This window comes from Terrapene carolina, unplaced genomic scaffold (assembly GCF_002925995.2).
Source record: "Terrapene carolina triunguis isolate 2854851 unplaced genomic scaffold, T_m_triunguis-2.0 Scaffold66, whole genome shotgun sequence".
NCBI lineage: Eukaryota > Metazoa > Chordata > Testudines > Emydidae > Terrapene > Terrapene triunguis.
In genome coordinates, this window is record NW_020664417.1 from 20509115 (window position 1) to 20533100 (window position 23986).

Below are 23986 nucleotides of genomic sequence, written 5' to 3' on the forward strand. Positions count from 1 at the left end.
TTCTCTTTGCACAAGTAGGAGTTGTGTATAGCTCAAAGGTTTTAATTTAAAATGTCAAGGTTTACTGAGGCAGAATAAGTAAAAGCAATAAAGTGCATGATGAAATAGAATATATATTGATTGTTAAATGCATAAGAGAAATTTGTACACAATTCAGTGTTTGCATTTCCTTTCTCTCACTGACAGTTGTCTGAGAGTTTAATTCACTTTGTCCTTTGTAAACGCTGAACAGAAAGATAAGAGATTTAAGCAAGGGAATACTTGTTTAATAATGAATAATTTTCTCAGGCTGAATAAGACTGCATTTTAAATATACATGGTACGCAGCACTTGAGAAAACTTCATAAGAAAACATTCTGGAGTAGATTTTCTGTCCTGTCCTCTTCCTTTTGCAGCTCACAGGCTGTGCAAATGGCCAGTGCCCCAGCAGGGAATTTCCCAGCATCTGTTGTGGGTGAAGAGCTAGCTTAACTAGCTCGTCTCCTATTCTGCTCTTGGCTCAGGGTGTGTGTTAGGGATGGGGAGGGATGTGTCAGGGCAGGGAGAAGGAGTGGCTGGAGAGGATGCTCTAATCTCTGCTGTGGCAGAGAGCTGGATAGAGAATCAAGGAGGTATAGCTGCCCCCCATAGGCTCCCTCTCTCTACTTATTTACATAATAACAAGCAGGTAAGCTAAAAACCTATTTAGGCTCTTTTTAATTATTCAAATACTCTAAAGCAGAGGATACTTAATTCGTCAGAGTCCATATTTCGGGGTGGGGATGAGGATTTAAATTGGCAAGGTGTCTTAAAATACTGTACTCACAGGAGACTGACTTCATAGTTCTCCCACAGCTCTCAATGGTCCTCGTTATGGCAGTTATAACCTTTTACCTGAATGGAGATTGGGTTGGTTGAAGTGATACCTGGCTCGAGGTTCTTCATTCAGTGAGTAGAATTTAAGGACAAGGTGGGGGCTTTTCTGGGTTTCTCTCTGAAGTCAAAGCAGTCTGTTTTGCATGGGAAAAAATTCTTGATAATAAAACTTTAAGGAAAGGCTTATGAACAGTTTAGGGATTCCCCCCCCCCCTCTAATCACAAACACTCTCAAACTGAGGTTTTGAAGGAAACTCCATTATTAAAATGGTTGCCATTTTCAGAAAAGTGAGGGTCATAGTAGCTAAGCGAAAAGTCTGAAAACCTGAAGAGTAGAGAGTAAAGTGCCCCCCCCCCAAACTGAATGGAAAGATAAGGGTACGGTGACCATACGTCCCATTTTGGCTGGGACAGTCCCCTTTTTAAACCCTGTCCCGGACATCCTGACTTTTTTGGAAAAACTAGGCCTTTATTCCATTTGGTCTTGCCAACTGGTCATCAGTTGGCAAAAGCAAACAGGACAAAGGCCCAGTTTTGCCAAAAAAGTGGGGCGTGTCCTTCTAGGAGGGCACAGAGGAACATTCGGGGGGTGGGGGAGAGATAGCAGTGACGGCAGGTGGCTTGGGCCAGCCTTGCATGGGGGGGCAGGCACCCTCAGGCCAGTCCCATGCGGTGTCCCATTTTCACTTTGGGAAATATTGTCATCCTAGCTAAGAAGGGGTAAGAGGGGGGTAGGAGCAGTTATGCCTCATTGCTAATCTCCTTCTTACTTCCCTGAAGAGATTTCAGTGATTGCCAGAATGTCTGCTACTCTCCTTCAGGAGGGCCTTTGACCTGCCACTGGTAGGGAAGCAGTTCCATCTCTTACCTTGTTTCCCTTTCAGAATGGAGAATTTGCCTTCTGTTGGATGAGAAAAAGAGGTCTGGGGAAAGAAATAGCAGAGTCACCCCCGATTCAGATCAAAGAGCTCAGGGGAAGAATGCTACGGCAGTCCAACAGCTGCTACAATCTCTTCATGGAGAGCTCAGTGACATGTAGCTGCATTATCTGCTAGACCCTCTGTTCCTCAATCCAAGTGCTGCTGCCCCATCTTCTTCAGTACAGTTGTTCCTCAGCGAAAGAGATCCTCCCATTCCCGGTTTTCCATTATAGGGTTGGTCTGGAGGGGTGGGGGATGGGACACACAGTGTTTCTCCTCTTTACTGTAATTTTGTTCAGGCTGCTGCTACTTTTTGAACCTTCAACAATTTATTTGCTTCAGGCAGGTCTTGCTGGTACTGCCTCCTGCTGCTGAAATACAAAAGTACTGAGCTAGCAAAGGGAAGAGAAAGGGAAAGTTAGTCAGGAGTCCCAAAATGAGCTTAAATACTGTTTTTTCCCCCTGAATACATGAAAGCAAATAATGTATTTGTTGGTCAAGACACTTTTATTTCCAGAGAAGGAAAATTAAACAAATACAAAGTTCCATGAGAGAAAGAATATAATGGCTCACTGTAACATTCTGCATTTGAGCTGAAACAAAAAATGGCAGCTGCCTCTCTAGCATGCAGGGACTAGTTTGCATTCAAAAGTAGAGTAACACAGCAAACAGAATATTTCCTTTCCGTTGAGTACCTACAGACACCAGACTGAAAAAAGTGTGTTAGTTTAAAAAAAAGTACAGCAACACTTTGTTGCTGTGACAGCTTTTACATTAGATAACTTTTAACATTTATTGTTTATTGTCCTGAGAAAGATTTGACATTTTTACTGTTCTAATGTTTAATAATAAAATAAATAAAATAATAAAATAATAATAAAGATTGATCAAGAGAAAGGACCCAGCACACTTTTGTTAAGTCCATTCAGTTCATTCCAGCTCAGCTTAGGCTTCTTGAAACATCTAGCTCACACTGGGCATGGTCAGAGTCTTAACAAAAGCCCATAGTTAGGCCCATTCTTATAAGACGAGAAGAACTACAGTACATGCATATTTACAAATGTAAAGGTCCTAATACAAATGACCACTCCCAAGAATATGATTTCGATTTTGTTGCTACTTGGCATCATTTGATTCTACAGAAGTATAAAAAAGCAACCATATAGCACATATGGTATAACCCTTCTCTCCTATATCTCAGACTGCTTATATGAAAACTGCACTTACCTGCCTTGTACCAGCACTTTGAGATTGCATAATATAAGAAACACGATGCAGCATGAATTAAATCCTCAATATTAATTTATATCATTTAGATTTATATTGCCATATAATAATTTAGCATCATATTTTGAAATATCAAACTTCAAAAATGAACAAAATGGGTACAAGACAAGATGGGTGAGATAAAATCTTTTATTGGACCAATTTCTGTTGGTGAGAGAGACAAGCTTCAAAGCTTATTTGGAGCTCTTATTCAGGTCTGGGGAAACACAGCTACAACAACACTGCATACAAAATGGGCACAGTTGTTTTTAACAGTTTATATGCACCATGAGACAAATTTAGTCAGGGTGTAAAAACATTGTCAGTGGATTTACTGCAGGAGTGAATCTGGCCACAGGAGTGAGAGAACAAAACAGAATATAACATATGAAAGGCAGCGAAGCATTTTTTTTAAATTTGACAAGTGTGTGTTTTGAAGTAGTAGACATATCACACTCTTGCTTTTGAAATGTGACATATCAAAAACTAGCAGCTGATATAGCACAGCTTGGCACCCACAGTTGAAAAGCAGTTATGTGACATACCTTTCTAAACAGGGCTTCTGTTTTTCAGGGTTTATAAATTTCAATTTTTTTTAAAGCATTTTTTGAGTTCTATGCAGATGTCCAAAAAAATCAGGATTTTTCTCGGTTCTGTCTTTGCGTGTAATATGTGTGTGTGTATATATATATATTTGTAATGAATAATGTCTTTGTAATGTTCTCTTGTTCACCTTAATATAGTACTGTTTCAAACAGCACTATGTTAAAGTGCACTAGGGAAGCTTTAGTATGCACCAGCAGGGTCTACACAGACCAGTTAAATGTGCAACATGTTAGTGCACTTTAGAAGTTACACCCCTGTAGTCCACATTACTATTCTATGTAGACAGACTCTTAGATACAAGTAACCATTTCTGGTGTTTTTCCAGAGTTTATTGGGTACACCCAATTTCCCCCCCCTTTTTGTAAATCAGGGTGTTTTATCAGTGTTTATCAGTTAAACTAAAATCAAAAGCCCTACTTTTACATCAAAAACATGTATGTCACAAATTTTGCAATCTGTATTGTTTTGTTTTGGAATATAACCTCTTGAAGAAAGCAGACATAATTTAGAATGTCTAGCATGTGATAGATGACTTACTCTATTGATAATAAGTGGCAGTTTTCAAAAGATTACTTCACAATGCTGAATATTTTGAATTATAGCAGGAACAATTGTGCACCATTTGGTGCAAGGTAGGAAAATGATGTATATAATTCAGTTATAGAAGTAACTAGGGAGCCTGTTTCTGGAAACCAGAAACATGCACTTTGAACTCTTTATCTATATACATATTTCTAGGCCACCAATCACCCTGTTATCTAGGCATCCTTAATAAAACATTCTTAAAGTGTAGCCCCTGTAGTGGCTGTTATCAGCTGAATCCAAACCATGTGTTTCTGTAGTATGAATTTTCAGACCTCTCCCTGTGCCAGTCACACATTGGGAATAAATGTTTGTGGTAGAAAAGAATTTAGTAAAAGCTGCGCAACCTTTGTTGCTTTTAGGGAGCGACATCAAAATAGCAGTTAAGAGCAAGAATCTCTAGCAAGAAGAATTTTGCCCTAGCAGAAATAGAACACAGGTTTTTTTTCAATCACTCAGAAATCTGTAGTCTACAGTTTTCCTTTGTACACAGCAATGTCCATCTGAAAACTATATATTTTGAAGGCTCTTATGCAGAGTTCAGATGGTTATACCTATTGTTCTCATAACACTGAAGTGTATATGGTACTATATAATATACTGTACTTACATGTCACTATGGGTTCAGAAATATCTGATCTGACTTCTCTGCAATCATTTCTAGACTGAATTTTTTTTCTGATGACATAGTCACTGAAACCTGTTATTTCCTGAATCCTTCTGAAGCAATGTATTTAAAATATTTCTGATGCACAGTAATACCTTCTTACTTTTGAGAGCATATGGATTATAATACCAACAGTTATTCACAACAACATTTGTTTATCTTAGAAATATATATCTTGTAGTTTGGTACACATATAAATGTGCTGTATGAACCGTTTGCTCACAGCTTTATTGTATTTGGCTCTTTGCACTTAACATTTATTTCTTTTAGAAGTGGCTTCATGGTGCTATTATGTGGAACATTTAGAAGAAAATAAAAAATAGGATAAGTATTTCTTGAGCAGCTACTTATTTGTGAAACAAGGCCCAGTTTGAAAAGATTTGTGCTGTGCCAAACACAAGGCCGATTTTCATATATATTACATAGAAATCTTGGGCAACATAACTATCTCTTATTATTAAATGAAAATGATATATAGCTTCATGAATTATCTGTAGTGTATTCTTCCAGAATGCATTAGGAAGAGAAGAGGTAAGCATGTACGAATACAAAAGAGAAACCAGTCAGAGAAGAGAAAACACTTGATATCAGCAAATAATGAAGTGTCAGTGCATGTACAACGCACACTAAACAATTCTGGAAAGGCAGGGATGCACAAGTTAGAATTGTCACCTGGTTGATGTACTTTAAATGCACTTCACTTATGTTGCTGATGACTACAGCTGATCAAAATTTAAAATTTTTGTCCCACAGGAAATTCCACGATTTCAAAATTTGGGTTCACCAGGAATGGGCCAAAGTTGAAATCTCAGAATTTTTTGCAAAATTAAATATTCTGAAAACATTTCATTTTGATCTTATTGAAATGTTTCATTTTGATAAGGTCAAAATATTTCATTTAGATTTGTCTTTTATAATATATTATTAATATAGCCTTTCACTGCAGTTCAGTAATTTTCCACACAAAGTCTGATAAACTCAGCACATTCCTATGAAAAGTTTTGATTTTGTTGAATCAATATTTGCCAATAACAAACTGTTCTGTTGGAAACTTTTCAACCAACTCTACTGACCAAAGGGGAAAAAAAGTGCCCAATGCTGCTTCCACTGAAGTCAGTGGCAAAACTCACTTTTATTTAAATGATTTACTTCAGTGAGAATAGTTAGTGACAGGATCTAGACAAAATTATAAACCATTACTTTCACCAAGAAAAATTATTATTAATTGATTTTTCCAAAGTTGAGTACTATGATTTGATACCAAATAACCCGTTATTTGTAGATATGCATTTTTCGGGGAGCACCAAACAGTCACAATTAGAGAAAAATGATACAACATTCTCTTTTAATAATCCCAGTAGCTGAAATCCTGATTTTGCAATTCTGAAACTTTGAAAATACAGTCTTTTACAATCTTAAAAAGTCAGATGCCTGACTTGCTCAGTTTCCACAATTCTCGTTCCCCATTTGATACACCAAATAGTACTAGGCATTTCTTTAGTGCTTTCCATCTTGCTTCAAAAACATAATGAATATAACCTTACAATACCCATGAGAGTTTTAAAGCATTTTATAGATGATGAAACTAAGCCACAGAGACATTAAGGCCCTGATTCAGCAAAGCACTTAAACAGGCTTTAACTTTAAATCTGAACTTAAGTCCCAATTAAGTCATTAAAGGCAGTGGGACTGAAGCACATGCTTACATGCAGGGCTAGCTATAGGGAGAATGGCGCGCTGGGCGAACTTTATATTTTGGCACCCCTGCCCTCCTAACCCCCGAGGGCCTGCTGCATCCATCTCCCATTCCACAGCCGAGCTCCATTCCACAGCCTTGCTCCCCAGGCCTCTTGACCATGGCGCTCTGGGTGGTCTCCTACCCATAAGGCTGACCCTACTTACATGTTTTGCTGAATAGGGGTGGACTTAAGCACATGTTTAAGTTCTTTGCTGAATCAAGGCCTTAGGGCAGGGGTAGTCAATTATTTTTTGTCGAGGTTCAAATTTCTTGGTCAAGGTATAATCAATGTCCAGGAAATAATACAAAATAATAAGAGGAAATAATACAAAAAATAACAACAATTATGATAATAGTAAGTAAATAAAAAGATTTTGGGATCTGTTCAAAAGTGTCTGGTGGTTCAGATTTGGCCTGCGGTCCTCCTATTGACTACCCCTTCCTTAGGGTATATCTACATGGCAATTAAACACCCGCAGCTGGTCCATGTCAGCTGACTCGGGCTTGTGCTAAGGGGCTATTTCATTGTGGTGTGACATTTTGGGACCCTCCCCGCATGGGGGTCCTAGAGCCCGAGCTCCAGCCTGAGCCCAAACATTTATGCCAGAATTAAAAGCCCCTTAGCCCAAGCCCCATGAGCCTGAGTCAGCTAACATGGATCAGCTGTGGGTTTTTAATTGCAGTGTAGACAGATTCTTGGCCAAGATCGCATACATAGGAAACCCACGGCAGAACTGGAAATACAGCATAGATCTCCTGATTTCTTTACTCTCCTTTTCTTATCTGTGAAGTTCTACCATTCAAAGGAATATAGCCATTGGGGTCTGTTGCAGGCCACAAAGAAACCAGATGGGTCTAGTTTAATGCTTTAAATGTAGTTAGATATGCTAAGGAGTCCAATTAAGAGTCCCATGCTTCAAAGATAGTTACAAACATGGAATGTCTTTTTATAGTGACTAGTAGGGCATTATAACTTTCTTTTAAAATCTTCTGTTTTGGGATTTTCTTTTTCAGCATTCTCTATTGGGATTTTCAGTCTCTTGATGCTGGTGTTAGGTTTCCTCATTTGGTCTTTGACGTGGTGCTGGAACAAACAGGGTTTTCTCTATGAACATATTGGCACAGCATCATGTTTCATCTTTTGTTTTATCAGATGAAACATTTTTCTTAAGGGAATTAAGATGGAAAAATGCAGTTTCTATTTCAGTTTCCCTACAGTGTGTCATACTCATAATTACTGTCACAATAGTAATTGCCTGAAAAAGGGATTGAGTCTCCTTTTAGTTTTGCAGGACTTGTCTTCAGACCTCCAGTGCATTGGGGTGGCTGGCAGCATTTAATAACCTTCTGCTGCAATTAGTTAGTTTTTATAGGAATATTAAAATTGATTTTCTGCATCTTGGCATATGAAGACTCAAAATATGTTATATACCCTATTGCCCCAAAACATGTAGTCACAGAGCAAAGTTCCCAATGACTGAGGCTTTTATGGTATCTGGAGGAACAGAATTATTTAGAGACACATCAGATAGGCCAACTCCACAGTGAGGCTATCTCACAACTGACTACCCAGATCCTGTAACTGAGGACGCTAGTTTCATGATGGGAGGGGACCAAGGATGGCAAGGAGTGACAAACTCCCTTAGATGGGACCAGCCTTCTGATAAAGGTAGAGCAGGTTGATTACTCCTCAGAACATATATCTTCTTTGCATCACTGTTTACCACACAGAGGATTTTGGAGGAGATGCTCACTGTTCTCTGGTCATAAAGAGGAGGCACTATTAAAAACTGAGTTGTTAAAAGAAGGCATGCTGGCAGAAACTGATAAATTAAAGAGCAACACATCATCAGAACCTGACAGAAGAATTTGAAAATGAAGCAGCTGAGCTACAAACAAACTCTGACTGAGATCAGCTACAGGTTTTATGCCTGTATTAAAAAAAAAGATTCTAGCGGTCACCCCAAGAATGACCAGTCAGCGAGTATGATTTCAATCCCAGGAAAACTGATTGAAACAATAATGTAAAATAATAATACGAAAACACCAAGATAAAGAAGATATCATGACTATTGAAGGAAAATCCTTCTTCTCTAATCTACCAGAATTCTTGGAGCAAGTCAACAAAATAGCGGATGAAAGAACTGTCCTTCAGCATTCAGTTTTTGGTTATAATTATGGAAAATGTTGTGACAAGAAAACTCAAATTATCTGGATGCCTGAGCAATTGGAATTCTGACTTGGATACAGCTTAAAGATTGGTTGATGATTCCCTGCACCCCCCAGAGATGGGTAAAGGGGTGAAATAATGTCTCCATTGAAGTCAATGGCAAAACTCCTATTGACTTCAGCAATGCAAGGATTTCTTACCAGCTGTCCATACTGATATTACTAGAACTATTGCTGTCTTTGACACTTATGAGGTGTTGTTGATGGACTTTCAGTCTCTTTCAGGAGATGGGGCTATACTTCAGTGGCTTTGGTCCTTTTTCACAGAGAGGTCCCAGGGGTAATATTGGTTGATTGCTTCCGTGCTGAGGGCATGATCTTGTAGAATACTATAAGAATCTACTCTGTCACCCTTCTGATTCCATGTATAAATTTGGCAGGTTGGAGAGTTAAGGCCTGATCCAAAGGCCACTGAAGTTAATGGGAGTCTTTCCACTGACTTCAATTGGTATTGGAACAGGCCCTTAATGAGAAGATTTGGGCTGAAATGTTCTCAGCATGCTGATGATACCCCACTGTACATTTCTGTCTCATCCAATCCAGAGAGTTCAGTTGATTGCATTTCTCTGTGTCTGGGTACAACTGGGATATGGGTGATAGTGAACAGGCTGAAGCTAAATCCTGTGAAGACTGAGGTGATGATGGCAGCTGTCGGGTGTTATAACTGGCCCACTGATTGAAGCTATACATCTAACATTTGTGACCAAAGTCTGCAATTTGGAGGTCTGGTTAGACTCTTGGTTGCTGTAGAATGATCAGATAGGTACAGCAGCAAAGACAGACTAATTTCTTCTGATCTGGTCAAGAGGTTGTGGCCTTTGATTTAGAATCTGGATCTTGCACCATGATTCATATTTTCATCACCTCTAGACTAGACTACTTTACATGGGGCTATGCCTTGATTTCATGTGGAAACTGACACTAGTGCAAAATGTGGCATCACGCTTGATAAGAAGAGTATTTTACCATGAGCACATAATACCTGTGCTAACAGGATCTGCACTAGCTTATTTGGCTTCTGCACAGTATTCTCAGTGACGGTGTTGACCTACAAAGCCATAAATGGACCAATGGAAGACTTTTATTGAGAAAAAAAATGGGTGTGGAAAAATACAGAACATGTGGAAGACTGGTCAGTTTTGCAAACAGCAGCAAAGACTGACAAAAATACTGGAAAGAAAAACTAAGTGAAGCAAAAAAATATCAGGACAATAACATGCAGAAGACTAAGTGGATGAAACCAAGAAACAAAGTAGGTACAACTGATGAACCAAATTATTTGAACATCACACAAATAAAAATGAGTATGGCATGGCGTTGTGGTTGGGGTTTTTTGTGTGTGTGTGTGTGTGTGTGTGTGTTTTTTGAGGCAGCCTGATATATTGGGATAACAGCTGTAAGACACAGGTAATGAGAAGCTCTGGATTAGCCAGTCAGTACTTTGGAATGTTTGTTCCCTTAGCTTCTAGCTAGAGGATCACAATCTCACTCAGACACAAAATGAAGTTTTCAGTGCTTATATCATCTGACACACAGACCTGACTAAGCACAAAAATTACAGAAGGATTTTTTGATATATTTATAAGTATTAATCCTGTGGAGGATTAATGAAGATCAAGTGGACATATGTAGTGAAGAATATAACCATGAGGGAGACAGCAAGCTGAAATGGCTGTCAGAATGGGCAGATAATCTAAAACAGTGGTCTCCTACATTTTTACGCCCAAGATGATTTTTTGAATTTAAGGGCAACCTAGGATCTACCCCGCCCCTTCGCCAAAGCCCCACCCCACACACTCTCCCTCTGTCGCTCACTCTCCCTTACCCTCACTCACTTTCACTGGGTTGGGGCAGGGGGTTGGGGTTCGGGAGGGGGTGCGGGCTCTGGGCTGGGGGCTGAGAGGTTTGCAGTGTGGGAGAGGGCTCCAGACTGAGCCTGAGGCAGGAGGCTGGGGTGCCGGAGGGGGTGGGGGGTGCAGGCTCTGCCCGGGAGGTGCTTACCTCAGGCGGCTCCCGGTTGGAGGTGCAGCAGGGCTAAGGCAGGTTCCCTTCCTGCCCTGGCCCCACACCACTCCCGGAAGGGGCCAACGTGCCCCTCCGGCTCCTGGGGAGAAATGAAATTTCAATGTGCCCCTCCGGCTCCTGGGTTGAAATGAAATTTCAACCAGCTCTAGTTGTCACTTTTATTTCTCTGCAAAGTTCCCTGCCAATGGGAGCTGCAGGGGCGGTTCTTGCAGACAGGAGCAGCGCGCGGAGACCTCTGCGCACCCTCCCACCCTGGGCCATGGGGGCATGCTGGCTGCTTCTGGGAGGAGTGTAGGGCCGGGTCAGGCAGGGAGCCTGCCTTAGTGGCAGCCCTGCTACACCGCCAGAGATCGTGATAGACTGGGAGAGTCTCCAGGATCGACCAGTCGATCGCGATCAACCGGTTGGTGACCACTGATCTAAAAAGAGACTGCAAAGAGACTTTTAGGGGAAAACTAGGGGGTAGAAGGGTGGCTGAATTTCAGATTTAGGGAAGAAGGACATCGATAAAACAGCAGGAAAGATGCCTTAGACAAACTGGAGAAGTGAAATGTAGGTAGAAAGAGTATTGATCATTCAGGGTTGACTCAAAGACCATAGCAGTCATCAACAATACTCCCGTTGACTTCAAGGGGTTTTGTATCAGTCCGCAGCTGCAGCTGTAATCTCATGTAAATGATGTCCCCAGGGCTGATAAGAGGAATTTTTTTTCATAGATAATAATGTTAATGAAGTTACAACATAGATAGTATTGTTGACAGGCAGTTAAAATGGATTGAATAGGATTTATGAAATTAGTTCTTGGGTCCAAATTAAAAAAAAAAAAGAAAGCCACAAAATATGCACAGGCACCCAGATAACTGTGGACAAACACACATGCTTACATAACTCCTAATGTAAACTGACACTTGTATGCACTATTATGCATTTTGCATGTGAAAATACATGCTTGTTTGTGCAGTCATTTTTGAAATTAGGCCCTTAATGTTTTTCTTTTTGTAAACATTTAAAGCTTAAGGACATACCATCTACAAGTAATTAATGCAAAGTGTCTCTAAATCCCCTTCTACTACACGTAAAACCCGTGAACATGCAAGTATATTTTAAAAGTGTGAGGGCTATGAAAATTCCTAATTGTAATATGCAAAACTAAGAAAACACAAGCAGTTTGCTATATTTTTTAATCAAAATAAAGTACTATTCCTGCTGTTTTGTCTCTATTTTTCATACTGAATCATTAAAATATATAGATTTTGCTGAAACAATTTTTTGTACACATCATTTAGAGTAAAGAATGAGTTAGTTATTTTTTCTAAATAGTTGGCTGATAAAAAAAGGATGACAGACTAAACAGAATAAGATTACAGATGAGTGGACTCAAGGCCCCAATTCAGCAAGTTACTTAAGCACACGCCTAACTTTAAGCACATAAGTAGTCTAATTGATGTCAGTGAATCTGGGCTACAGGGAATAATAGTAGTTCCACTGAAACATGTCTGAGTCTGGGCCATAGAGAACTGATGTTTGATTGTTTCTTCATGTTCTTATTTTATTATCATATTTCCAATAACTGTAAAAAGATGATCAAAAGTATAATCAAGCTCTATTAATGACCATTACATATCCCAAATATTCCATAGTTAAAGCCCCAGTAAAGCAGGTTAGTCCTCATTCCTTGCATGAAATGTCAGAAATGTTGTTAAATGAAAGGTTAGTTAATCATTTCAGATTCCATTTATCTTATCACATATTTACATAAAGATAATTATTTATATGGTACAATAATTTGGTTACATTCCTTATAGAAAAAGTCTTACAAAGTTTAATAGGAAGGCAACCAATAGTGTTGTCTACAAGTGTAATAGGGTTCTATAGGAATTACTCTAGGGACAGGATTTAATAGAAAATGATCTTCTTTCAATAGTTTTTTTTAAATCTTCCTGTAGAATTCATTCACATAGATACTAGTCTCTATTAGATTTTAGAGGTTGGTTTAAATAACCTATAGGTAAGTATTTTTTCAAAAATTAAATTCTATAAAGACTTTTCCATAAGGGATACCGTAAATCTGCTATACTTTCTTTATCTTTTGCACTTGTGCCATGTTATAAGCACAGGGGTCATCTCCTACCTTGTCCTCAGCAGGCATGGAATTCCTCCTCGTGGGGGGACTGGTGCAGTTCCCCAGTGCAAGGCCAGGGTGTGGGAGACAGGATTTCAGGAAGGTATCCCTGTGTGCTGCAGAGTTCAGATGGGTTAGGGTTATCTTTATCTACTCTTGTAGACGGGGTTTGGAAATGGGCAGAGGATGAGTAGAGTGGAGGATTGGGTGAGCTATGGCTGCAGAAGCCACTTTGACTGGCTATTGGGCTGTAGAAGTGTCTGTAGAGTGACACTGCATGGATATTTTTTAAAAGTGGTTTTGAGTTGCAAATGGGGGTAATGCCCTTAAACCTATACCTACTGGAGCAGATCTGGGTGATGCTTTTTGTCATCATCCCCTATGTGCAGATCTGGTTCCTAAGAGTACAATTCAACTCCTTACTTTGTAAGTTCCTTGTTGCAGAGACCCATCTAGTTAAGACCCACTAGAGCTGGCTGAAGTTTTCAAATGTTGATGGGGAAATTTCAACCAGCTCTAGTCGTCACTTTTATTTCTCTGCAAAGTTCCCTGCACACCTAGCAAAAATAATGGAACTGTCTGTGGATCTAACATAATAAGGGACAGTTTCACCAGTAAGCTCCAGCTGCATTTTACTGCTCCTTATTACAAAGCTGTAAGTCTGTCTTAACTAATTGGTTAGGCCAGGTTTAGAGCTATTCTGCATCACTGGACCAGTGGAAGCCACCTGGAATGTACTGATGAATCTGGTCCTCCATTTCTAGAATATCTAGTGTGGGTGAGCAACCATTTTGTCAGAACAAACCTTGGAATGACTCACAAGAAATCAGATCATGGTTTCCTGGGTGTGGTTTGAAGAGTATGTGAGACAGATGGGTTTTCAATAAAACTTGGTCTGGCAGGAGGGAAAGCTAATAAATATTTGCACTACCTATTATTAGTATTGCAGTATTATCTAGAGGCATTTATCAGTGACTGTTGCCCTAGACACCATAGCAAAAAGAGGATATCTGCCCCAAAAAGCTTACCATCTAGGTATATGATAAAAGACAACAAACAGACCACGGTAGCCCAAGGTAACAGTAAGGTGATTATGTTGCAGTGTTAACTAGCATCAGATTACAATAGGAGTAGGACCAGATAAAGCAGGGATAAAAGTACCTCCCAACCCTGCAGAGATTCCACAGATTTTGAAGGGAAATATCTTCATATTTTGCCAAAATTACCAACACATTCTTATTGTCTGTGGTCATGCCTTAAATCCAAAAATACCTAGAAAGGCTCAAAAAGGTGCCACTTAATGCCGTTAATGTCTAAACCCCACTCAGTCTATCACTGGCTTCCTGGTTCCTCATCCGACCTAAGGAACAGACTAGAGCAGGCCAGAATGGACTAGCTGGATCACAGAAACAAGCCAGTGCAGAGTAGCAAGATCATTAAGTTTAATTAACAGTTCCAAACAAAGTTGCACAACAAAGTCATTTTTCTTTAAATAAATTTTGAAAGCTGTATGGAATAGACCTCCTCAAGCACTATTGTATAACTTCAAAGAATGTCTGCCTTCCCAGTCTAGATTCACTTTCAATGCTGTCAAACAAATACCTACTGAAGCCACACACAAAAGTCAAAAAGTCGTGACCTAACTTTCTTTCCTCCATCCCCAAAATCATAAAGTGGACATAGCTCAAAGCCTAAGAGAAAGGCTAGGTAGCTCGATATCTCTATATGGAAGGAAAGACATCAGTTAGTACAAAGAGCAAAACAGAAAGATAATTGTGTTCTCTTTAGAACTAATGTGGCTTTTTAAATTAAATTAATAAAGGGACAGATCCTGGCCTCACTCTGCTCTGTGGCACAAAGCTGGTGGAAACTCCTCAGATCAGTCTGACTCCATTGACATGGAGTGGAGCTGAAATCTTGTGGATGGTTTCTCCCTGTTTAGGGGCTGCCGCAGGGAAACTATGTGGCAGACAGTCTTTGCCATTTGAACCTGGTGAAGTGTTAATGAGCAATTCCTTCCCACCCCCATCCCCAGCCTTTGGAGATGGCCATATCATCATGAGAGAGCTAGATTCTGACTGCTCCTGTATGGAGGCATAAAGGTGGCTGGAAAACGGATTCAAGGGGCTCTTCCCCTCTTTTGTACACCTGCAAAGGAGAAAGTCAAAATCCTGGTTCTTTTTCCCCTGTGAGCATAAGTTGCAGGGAGTCTTAATTCAACAGGAACACTACACACTTTTCAGGAGGGGATGGGTTGGTGGGGGCTCCACTACAGCCTCTTCCTCTCTGTCCACCTGATGATAATTTGAGGCTGCTTCCACCCTCTACAGGTGGTGAACTGCACCTCCACACCACCTTTCATCCACCTTCCATATAGCTTAAAACCATGATCTAGCCCATGAGAAATAAAATTCTCTCTCAGCAGGAGGCTTTTTCCTGAGGTTCAGGTGTTGGAGGACTTTTACGAACACAATCACAGACCTGCATAAAATTAAATGTCTGTTTAAACAAACATTTCACCTATCTGTCTGCTTTGGACTTCTACCAGCTGAACAATGGCACACACTCAGCTGTAATGTCTGGCTAAAGTTTTATTCAAAGCTACTTTAACAACATCAGAACAAAACAATGCAAAAATCAGACAAAGTAGGGTGACCAGATGTCCCGATTTTATAGAGACAGTCCCGATTTCGGGGTCTTTTTCTTATATAGGCTCCTATTACCCCCTACCCCCGTCCCAGTTTTTCACATTTGCTGTCTGGTCACCCTAGACAAAGCTGCTGAGCTAGATGCTCGAATTTAAAAGGGATATGGCACAGAGAACTACAAGGGTAGAGCAACACACATAGTGTTAGGCTCTTTCTAGAGCTCAATGGAAGGTGTAAGCTAACAGAACAGAATTTTATGTAATCTCTTAATGCAGAAATTGGGCAAGCCCCTAATGTGTTATTCTTAACCAGTGCTATGATTTTACTCCTCCCTTTTGATTTGTTTTACACTACTTTGCCTCACCTTCATCCACAGGAGATAGCCATCACACATTGGATATCCTCCCTACACAAGTTAATTTTACAATGAAGAAACCTGTGAATCAGGAAGCTTTTCTGAGAACTGAAACATACGTAAGAAAACTAATATGAAACATTAGGCATAAACTAATACTTCTTCACAATAACCATCAGAAGCTATTTGGTTTTAAAGCTGTATTTTAAAAACCTGTACTTTTATTGAGCTGTTTGTCTCGGAATGGCTGAATCCATATATGATCCTCGATTTGCACACTTGGTGGTAGTTTTGGCATGGACTGAGAACAGAATACAGCCCTTTGGCTGCTCTATACGTCATTTAGCATGCTGGTATTCAGTAATGACACTGAGAGCTTTTATTGTTTTACAACAATTTTTATCAAACTGAGAGCCAAACCCTCTTGTGCGAGTCACAAGGTAAATTTGAGATACTGAAAATTGATTTATCTTAGTTACAATGAGAAACAATTCCTTCTTTGCATGTGCATCTACACACACACGTGCACACACACATAGAGCCAAAGAGAATTTTGATAGCAGGAATAACACATCTTCGTTGCCCCCAATGGGTCAACAAAAGTGCTATTTTTAGCTTGCAACACCATTAGAACAGATTCTACACTCTCGGAATTTGTGCCATGTCTTGTGAAAAAGATCTTCTACCCCTTAAGTAGTTAATCTAATGGTTAAGGCAGATGGAGAGACACTGGGCAGCTGTGTCTATTAGATATACATATACTTCTGATAATGTTAAAGTCAGAATGAAACACTAGCTATTAGGAATATCAAACTGATTATGAGAATTCTCAGGACACCAGACTCAGTTTCTTTAAAAAGGATATAATATAATATAGCTCCCATATCTCTTACTCTAAAGCAGAGGAAAATGTACCCATGTATCTGACATCAGCATTCAGAATACCCAAACTCAGGGCATCAAGACACCCACCCATACCATTTAAATGATTGCGCACTACTACCGTAGTCACACCTAATTGAGGAGTCTCATTGGGACAGTGTCCACATGTCATTGTGAGATATCATGCACAGGGAAATCCCACTGTTTGACACATACAATCACCATTATGTACATTTCCAGTCACAGACATACTTGGGTGGCATGCACAGTAGTGAATTACCCACTGGCATGCATAGTTGTGTGTAGATGGAGTCAGAGATGCGTTTCTTGTGTAGTGATTAATGAACAGTGTTATTGTGATTACAAATGTGGTGTGTATTGTCCAGGTTCTCAGTTTTGTTTTACTAAAGCAGGCACCTGTTATAGTATATTGCTATTGTGTGTTACTTTTCTAAGACTGGGCCTGAGTTGTTTGGGTCTGATTTGCATAAAGTTAGCCATGCAATTGCATATGCAAATATGTAAGTGAAACTACATGTCTAATTTGCACTGGCTAACATGGTGATTGCATATATAAACTGGGGATTTGCATATTTAGGTGGCCACCCAGTTAGACCTATAAATAGTTGGCTTTTTTCATTTCCTGATATTTGTGTAAGTTCAGATATGGTACATTTGATCTTCTGTTCAAGGAGGAGATCTAAAATGATCTTTTGGCCCCATTATTTCATCACTTAGACAACAACAACAACAATCTGCATGCATGAGTTTGGAAAATAAATCTGTGTACACACAGCTGGGTGAAGGGGAAAACAAAGTGTGAGATCTGTGTTTACCATCTGAAACACAGCATCTCATCAATAACATACTCAAACCTATGGCAAGATACTGTATGGTGTAGCTATTGGCTGACTTCTAACATTGATGAAGGAGTGCAGCCTTAGGGTGAAAGGCACATTAAGTCCATGGGAATTTTGCCAGGACATCACCCTTAGAATCCACATTCTCACTTCCTCCTAGATACACACACAGCCAGGTCTGCAACAACCGGACTAGAAGGCAGAAGAAAACTAGGAATTACTTTTTACACTCTTGCAGATGATGATTTCATAATATTTTTAAAGTTAAAGTAATGCTTGTGAGAAGTGCTGTTTGATAGCCCTGGAGACAAGTCCCCTGGGGAGGATCTGGCCTGGGGAGGGAGTGGCAGTAATGGCTTTATTTCCCCTACACTATCTCAACAATGTCACTTTAATATCACTTTGAGGGATCACCTCTAGAAACCAGTGGACAGTTCAGTCTCCATGCCAGTTTTTTCAATCCTTAATTTCTCTGCTGTGACTGCCAACAAGGATGCCAACTGATGGCAAAATAGATGTAGTTTTTGGGATGAAGACACTTGGGAACAAATTTTGATGTTAGTTATACCTGTGCATCTCCATGAAACTACCAGGGTTACTGAGGCAGAAGTAGTGGCAGAATTTGTTTTTCAAAAACAGCAGCTTATTACACTGACATCAGACACCCATCAAATGGTAATCACTGCCAGGCTGGTACGCATTTGAATCAGTGACATAGAAGTGAAAGGTTTACTCCTTAATTCCCATTCATGAGGCATTCCACATGCAGGAGGACTGCAAAAGCTGTCCTCAGGACGCATTCTGAAGGTGGACGGAGGAGGACTATGTTGCCTCCTTAATGGCTATTTTGGAGGAGTAAAAGGTAGCAACCTCTTCAGCCAAATTTCCCTTTTTGCAACATTCAGGAACCCAGAACCTTGAAATGCTTCTTTCAGGATCCACACTCATCATACATAAGGAGGGTGGGAGTCCAGATTGCTGAAGCTTTTACTCAGTTATATTCAAACATCCATTTCTCCATGGAGATGATAATCAAACTCTAGTCTTAGACTTGCCTGCAGCTTTTGGGGTTGCTATAGGTCTCAGAAGGAGAGTACTCCTCACGCTACCAAACATATGGAAGTCAAAATAGGGAGCACTGGGTAAACAGGACTGGAGCCACTGGAATCCTTCCCCTTATTAATTTTAATTATTTGTATTACTGTAGCTGCTAGGAGTCCTAGTCATGGACCAGGACCCCACTGTGCTCCAAAGAGCTAGAAAAGTGACAGCTGAACAGAAGAGGAACGCCACCTTTTTCACTTCCTCCCTTTAGTTGGGGTTAGGGAAGAAAAGTGGGAGAGAGTGGACATATTGGACCAAATTCAGCTGTAGTGTAAGTAGCAATGCACCTGCTCGCTCAGAGAGCCACAAAATGCTCAGACTGTGATGTCCAACTGTGATACACTGCACTGTAAACATAGTGGATTCAATGCATTTATATATGAAGTGGTATTTTATCTTTTCTAATGCAACAGAGTTTGAGCCAAACATACTCAATTCACACCAGCTGAAGTGCTTTGCAGCACAGGTTTTAGAACATTCCATGCCTCCTAATCTCTCTCTCTTATATCTCTTGTTAAAATGACTACTTGGATTAAATACCCTCCTTTTATTTTCCTGCCTAAATTTATGACAAGATACAAAGTAATTTTTCATATAAAATTGCATTCCCTGGAGTATTCCAACATTTTTACTCAAATTTTCTTAAAGGGGGAGAAAACAGTTACCTTCAGCATAAACATAGTGGAGGACTGAACAATTGAAACCAAATGAGTGTATATCTAATAATACTGAAATAATAAATAACTGTATTTAATAGAAAATGATATAAGGCACTTTTTATCTTCAGAGTGCTTCACAAAAAACAATCCTGTGAACACTGTTGGTGGAGACAAGCTCCTTGTTTTCTATTGTATTAAATATTTACATGGTTTCCAAATGGTCAAGAAAATCTGATCTCTTGGAAAGAGTTAATTCCTTTGTTAGTAAAGAAATATTTTCCACAGGATACTGTACCCGTTCCTAAATTTATATACAAGTATGTGCACTTTTGGCTGCAAATTCTGTTATGTGACAAAAGTAAAATTAATAGCGCCCTGATGCAGAATGCAACTTTTAGAATTCCAGCAAACAGCTCTGGACCGGCTCCCAAGAAGACCATTTAAAGATGTCAACCAGACTGCTTTTGATTGCTGTTTCTTCAAACTGTTCCAGCTGTTCCTTCAGGTGAAATATGGTTCAATTCTAAGAAACTCCTCCCTATCACACGGTATTCTTTTGTTCATAATGCTGAATGGGCTTAGATATGTGGCTTGGGAGGTTGGACTAGAAAGCTTACTCTTTGCTTCTTGATGCTCTGAAACAAAAAGGAACCTTGTTCAAACTTCTATGTCCCTCTTAATTAACAGTAGGCTCTTCAGCATTTGTAATTATCTAACCCCTCTGATGGTATCTGTTATTTCCCTTTAAATGCTCCATTTACTTCAACTTCAGACCCAGCTACTGTAAATGCATTTGCCGTGATTGTTAACCCTTTATTGAAATTAATATTTGAAACCTTAATTTAACGTTATTTTTCTACTTTTGCCACATACTGTCCCTTGAAAGACTAGAAGGTAAAGAAGGGACATAGCATTTCAGGCAGGGTTAGTTATGACCTGCTATGAAATTTGCCTCAAGATGTTATTCCCAACACCTTAAAGAAAAAGTTAAATCACTAACTGTCAAGATAAAGGTTGCAAAGAAACACCCTCTCCCATACCTCTTAAATGTCTCTCATTTCAAAGGATGCCACCCATTTAGTAACAGTAATGTTGTTGGAAATTATTTACATCAGAAATGAAGAATCCTGAAACTGAGGGTGCAGAAAGAGAAACAAACTAAAGGAATGAATCTGACAGCATTTTAAGTTTCCTGATTATTTTTGTAAAATTTCCCTCCTTTTAAGTCTTTGTCATGCATTGGATTCTATATCTGGGTGTTAGTAATCAAGATGTACGTACTCTGTCTTGTACATTATAAAGATTCTGCTACTTCTGCACATATTTGCAGGCAAACATGATTTGTGTATTTTTAAAGTATGCAGAAATGCTGAATGTGGAAATGAAACTTTTGGGCCTGATTCTCCAATCTGGTAATGTTAAGAGTCTTTAAAAGGGTGTAAATGTAATCTACACTCATGCTAATGCCCCTTATCCAGAGAATGTTAAAGGGCCCTAGTGTAAATAAGAATCTAACCCAGGGGTCGGCAACCTTTCAGAAGTGGTGTGCCGAGTCTTCATTTATTCACTTTAATTTAAGGTTTTACGTGCCTGTAATACATTTTAATGGTTTTTAGAAGGTCTCTCTCTATAAGTCTATATATTATATAACTAAACTATTGTTGTATTGTAAAATAAACAAGGTTTTCAAAATGTTTAAGAAGCTTCATTTAAAATTAAATTAAAATGTTGATCTTACGCCGCTGGCCCACTCAGCCTGCTGCTGGTCTGGAGTTCTGTTCACCTAGGCCGGCAGCGGGCTGAGCGGGGCCTGCGGCCAGGACCCCGGCTGGCAAGGGTCCGGCAGCCAGAACCCCAGACCGGCAGCGTGGCCCCAGACCGGTAGTGGGCTGAGCGGCTCAGCCCGCTGCCGCTCAGGGGTTCCATCCGCTGGCTCCTGCCAGCCGGGATCCCGGCTGCCGGACCCGCTCAGCCCGCTGCCGGACTGGGGTCCTGGCCCTGCCCACGTACAGTGGGTACCTACCTTCTCCTTGGTTCTGGCCCATTCTCTTCCTCTCTCTCTGCACTGAGCTGAGGGTGGGAGTGCACTGAGCACAGGGCTGGCGGTGAAGGAGCAGGCTGGGCGTTGGGGTGTAGGGTCTGGCCAGGAGCTAGAATGAGGGAGGGGGCTCAGGGTTGGGGCAGGAGGTTTGGGTGTGGAGCACTTACTTGGGCAGCTCCCATTTGGTGTGAGGAGTGCAGGTGGGAATGTGGGGGGTGGGTGGGTGCAGGAGCTCCTGTTTGGTGCTCAGGGTGGGGGTGGGGATGTGGGGGGTGCAAGAGTCAGGATGTGGGGGGTGCATGGGGTGTGGGCGGGCTGGGTATGTGGGGGGGTGCAAGAGTCAGGACAGAGGGCTGGGGGCATGTGAGGGGGGTGCAGGTATCAGGGCATGGGGTGTGAGGGGCCTGGGTATGTGTGGGAGTGCCAGAGTCAGGGCTGGGGTGGTGGGGGGCGTGAAGGAGTCAAGCAGAGGGCTGGGTGTGTGTGAGGGGGGTACAGAGCTGAGGGCAGGGGCCTGGGGTGTGTGCGGGGCTGCAGGGCTCAGGGCAGAGGGCTGGGTGTGTGTGAGGGGGGTAGGGCTCAGGGCAGAGGCCTGGGGTTTGTGCGGGGCGCAGGGCTCAGGGCACAGGCCTGGGGTGTGTGCGGGGCTGCAGGGCTCAGGGCAGAGGGCTGGGTGTGTGTGTGTGGGGGGGTCAGGGCAGAGGACTGGGGGTGTGGGGTGGGGTTGTGGGGTGCTCCAGCAGGGGACTGGAGGGGATATGCCCCTATTCCACCACTCCCCTTCCCCAAGGCCCTGCCCCCGCTTCTTCTCTGCCTCTGCTGGGAGCAGCGAGCATGCTGACTCCGCTCCTCCCTCGCAAGGGCCATCAGCTGATCGTCCGGCAGGGAGGGAGGGACGGAGAGGAGGAGGAGGAGGAGGGGCAGGAACCCAGCACACTGCGGAAGAGGCAGGGGAGCCGGCAGGACCAAGCTTCTGCCCCCTGCCCCTTGCCCCCGTGGGAGGGGGCGGAGGGTGGAGAAGAGCAGCCTGGGCCGGGCAGGATTTTTAATGGCACGCTGCTGCCTGCCGGGACTCCGGCAGGCAGCAGCGTGCCATTAAATATCGGCTCGCTTGCTGTCTTTGGCACGCGTGCCATAGGTTGCCGACCCCTGATCTAACCTGTTGAGGGAAATTCTGTGCTGCACCACCGAGAGGTTTAGTACAGAATTCATAGCTTAGGAGGGCTAAAGTGGTTTGAAGCTCCCTTTACACTTCCTGGAGTCTGGTGTGAATGAGCAAGAACAGAGGTGAGAATCTCAACCTTTTAAAAAGTATATTTTAGAATTAACAACAGATGCCCCTAGAGTGAGTACATGTCTTAATTATCTCTCTGGGCTTATTTACCCTCCTCCTCACTGAATTTTTGCAACATCTTATGCTTTTATTGACTAAGCACTGTTTTCAAAAATCTGCAATGTGACTGCTATGGAAAGTTTATTACAAAATCTTGCTGCCTCCCTAAATTGCTACTGTAAGTTATTCCCTCCAACAAAGTCTGTTTTGTATGCATGTTGCAATCATCATAACAATGATATGCTTCAAACGGTAACAGCACAGAATTAAAGGCTACTCTGTACAGAAAGAAAACTCAAGATCAGAGTAATTTACTTGTATATTTTCATGATAATATCTGTACCAGTTGTAAATCATTCAAATATATAAATTGATGAGGTCTATTATGTAAAGTAGTATTTTCATAATATTGCATAATTTCTCAAATGAAACATTTAAGTTACACCCAAGACTTTGAATAATGCATTTGTAAGTTGTAACAGTAATAATATGAAGGTTCATAAGTACTTTGGAGGAAATTTCTTCTTTAGGGATAGATATTCTCTGCTGGGAAGATAAGGTAGGCCTCATTTATGGGCCTATTTTCTTCCAAGCACTAACTGAACTTCTATTGATTGTAACTGGAGTTATAAGGGTGCTTGAAAGAAAATTAATGTCTTTTAAGGATATTTCCACCCCCCAAATATAGAAAACCGCACATGCATCAGAAGCTACAAATCTAGGACCCTTCTCTGATTGACTTGTTTCTCTGAAATTCCTGCAGGTGTAGGGATGACCTTTAAGAACTTGTCATTGTTTTGTTGGTCAGCCTCAGAGAGCTGATCAAGGATGGAGGCTTCACGTTTGTCACCACTATCAGCTTTCTGCTTTGCCCAATTCCTGATATCCAAAAACTGCAAAGCCCTGGAGGTTATTTATTTAAATATTAAAGCTAACTCTGATCAAAGTGGAATTAGCTGCTGGTGAAGCCTCCAATTAGCCTAGTGTCTGCACTTGGCTAGAAAAATCTCTGATATAGATTTTTATTTTTTTAAATTATTTCTGTAAACCAGTGTCCAACTCCCTTCAGCTGAAGGTAACTGAATTTCTCTCTC